Source organism: Nansenia antarctica (assembly GCF_963989245.1).
Source record: "Nansenia antarctica genome assembly, chromosome: 7".
Taxonomy (NCBI): domain Eukaryota; kingdom Metazoa; phylum Chordata; class Actinopteri; order Argentiniformes; family Microstomatidae; genus Nansenia; species Nansenia antarctica.
This window is the reverse complement of record NC_137677.1, coordinates 51,536,650-51,539,904: the sequence shown is the minus strand read 5'-3', so window position 1 is coordinate 51,539,904 and position 3,255 is coordinate 51,536,650. Positions and strand designations below refer to the sequence as shown.

Below are 3,255 nucleotides of genomic sequence, written 5' to 3'. Positions count from 1 at the left end.
ATAGCAAATGCAAATGTTGTTTTGAATATTAGGATAGGAATGGACTCAACGACCTATATAACGTATATAGGCTATGCCAGTGGGCTCCGACGACATAAAGGGGACATTTTTTCCTTTTCTTTTGTCTGTGGCTGTTTTGATGCAGACTCGCCCCCCCAGCCACTGTCCTCAGAAAACCTGTGCACGCGCAATCCGTGCGGTCCGGACGACGCTAGTGACGCACGAGCACACTGAAACACCGGGGGTTTGGATGTCGGATTGACTGACTACCTTTTTAGGCTATACCGGATACGTATTCAACCTCTTTGGCTATACGTTTACCCTGTAGGCTACGCATTGGATTGTTGTAAACCGTTATTTCGAAACTGTGCATGGGAAGCTGGTAGGCAAATGACGTGAGATAGTTTGCCTATTGAACAGGGATTAACACCCGTTCTGAAGATTATATCATCGGATCATATTGCGATTGCGAAACGTTCCCGCCACTCGACCATTGACTACTTCAGTCTCTTGAGATTCTGCTGAACGGAGTGGACGGCGGCTGGGCTCCTCGCTGGCACTGCCACTACTGTTCGTTCATTCATAAACCGGTTATCCTCACCCAAAGCACAAATCTTCACACCAAAACTTAAATGCACGTTTTACGGTGCAACTAAACGTATAGTAGCACCGTTGCCCAATTAATTAAGAGGTGGCATTTTTTGCGAGTGCCAATTATGACACAGAACGTCCCGTGGGTTCAATTGAAACCGTCCTACATGTATTCCAATGCGAAATGTATTCCAAAATATGAGTTTATTCTAAAAACACATGTTCCCCATCTCACAGCTCTCATTGGCTGTTGCGATTAGCTGTTGCTATGGTCCCAGACAGCGGATGCTGAAGCTTGGCGTAGCAGCCCTCCCATTGGTGCAAAGTGAAGCAGCAGACTAGTGATGGAGAAAGAAGAAAAGGACTGACTGGCACTGTACTGTACTACTTGATCAGAAAGAAAATGGTAATTTCAGATCTATTCAAATATTGGGGATATAGCATGGGGTTTGATAGAATTATGAATAGGCTAAATATCGTTTTTAACATTTAAACGTCATTTAACATTAAGGACGTATACGCAGATTGCAGTATGAAAGAAGACATTTATGGAACATAGGCTACATGACCTGATGCAACTTCTCATAACAACGTTATACAATATCATAAATAACTTTGCATAGAAGGTAATTTCAGTAACAGCCACTCGCTCCATAAACAAAAGCTAGGCCTACATGTCATCAGCCTATTCATGCCGACATCAGAGACATATTGCACTTAACACAGACACGTAAAAAAGTGGAAAAACACGCTTAAAAAGTCAAACAAACAGTGATAGAAAAACACACTTTACAGATTACTTGGTATGAGCATTCTGCCAATCCCCAAAACAAGACTCAATTCCCAAGTTCCTTTTTCCTTCACCTGCTGAATTCATTAGTCCTGATGAGAGTCATCATAGACGGTATCAGTCTTCAGTTAATTCTCCTCTCTTATTGGGTGGTTTAGTGGAAAGCCTAATCCAAACACTTGACACTGATTCCTCTCCCGACAGTGAACAAAAACAAACCCAAGTCCTCACAGATACACTGAACCATGTGTCTTGTTCTGTGTTTGTCTTTTTACATGTGGCACATTTTTGGCAGTTTGAAGACATACAGTAACATCAACCCAGTGCAGTGCTTCACAGATGAACTGTTGATGAAGAGGCAGAGAGAAAGAGAGCTCTGAGTCCTCTGTGAACATTCCAGCAGAGCAGAATAACAACACCCTGGGTGGGCTGGCCTCCAAAGACAGCAGCAGCCTTCTTCTGTGCTGAGAATGGAGAAACAATCCAAAGACTCCTGACAGGGAGAACCCCCATGTTGTGATGCTGTCCCCCATGTGGTGATGCTGTCCCCCATGTGGTGATGCTGTCCCCCATGTGGTGATGCTGTCGAAACCTTTAGAATCCAAAGTCAAATCCCAAAGTTGAATACAGATCCCAGGGTCAACAAGAAGAGTCCATGGCACGATACGGTGTGTGTGTGTGTGTGTGTGTGTGTGTGTTTATACAGTGATGCTTGAAAGTATGCGAACCCCTTGTGCAATCATAGATTGTTTTTGTTTTTACTATGAAATCTTTATTTAATCAGAACCAGTCTTTTTTATCTGACATAACAGGTTTATATTTACCAATTCCATATGTCATGCGTGTAGTAGAAAAACTAAATTATAAAGAAATTAGTGCAGGTGCAAAAATAAGTGAACCCCAAGTTGCCTTGGTTAAATAAAGTAGGTAAGTAGAATCCAGTGTGTAAATAATTGGGTACCAAATGAACCAGTTAAAGCAGAGATCTTTAGGAAAAAATATGGGTGGTTCAGTTTTGTGTTATCCATACAGGTAAATGCAAAACACACCATGCCGAGAGGAAAGGAGATCTCAGAGGACATCGGGAAGAGGTTAGTGAGAGCACATCAGTCTGCGGAAGGCTATATAAGATTTGAACTCCATTAGTCCCCTGTGAGGAAAATCATTTACAAATGGAAAGCATTTAACATGACAGCAACTAGGCCTAGAAGCCCTTCCAAAATATCCCCAAAAGCTACAAGAAAAATAACAAATCTGGTAAAAAAACCAACCCAAAATTTATATTTAGAGATTTGCAGACCTCCCTTGCTGCATCTCAGGTAACTGTGCATGCTTCAACAATACGAAAAACACTGAATCAAAATAGCATTCGTGGGAGGGTTGCTAGGGAGAAATATAACCAAACTGCCCTTGTTAACTTTGCCGGAGACCACCTGGACATGCCTGAAGGTCTCTGGAAGTCCATTCTCTGAGCAGATGAGTCCAAAATTGACCTTTTTGGTCACCATCAAATCCACTATGTTTGAAGAAAACCCAACACTGCCTACCACCAAAAGAACCTTCCAATAGTCAAGCATGGTGATGGGAAAGTCATGATCTGGGGCTGCTTTTCCTCCTCTGGACCTGGCCGACTCCACATCATTAAGGGAACCATGAATTTTGAGGTATATCAAGAGATTTTTGAACAGAACTTCAAGCAATCAGTCAAGGAGCAAAGCTGGGCTGAAAATGGGACTTTCAACAAGACAATGACCCAAAGCATTCAAACTAATCTACCAAAAAATGGCTCAGGATAAAGAAGATTTGTGTTTTGGATTGGCCAAGTCAAATTCTGCCCTAAATCCAATTGAGATGCTGTGGCAGGACCTGACGCG

The 3,255-nt window shown here is 42.4% G+C and overlaps 1 protein-coding gene across 1 annotated transcript in view; it reads right to left on the bottom strand.

The window, feature by feature from the left end:
- Positions 1–1,222: 1,222 nt before the first annotated feature.
- Positions 1,223–3,255, bottom strand: part of aff3 (AF4/FMR2 family, member 3) — a gene marked incomplete at its 5' end in the record, with an annotated part of 23,895 nt that continues 21,862 nt past the window's right edge. The window contains one exon of the mRNA XM_080536883.1: positions 1,223–3,255. This exon is cut by the window's right edge and continues 653 nt beyond it.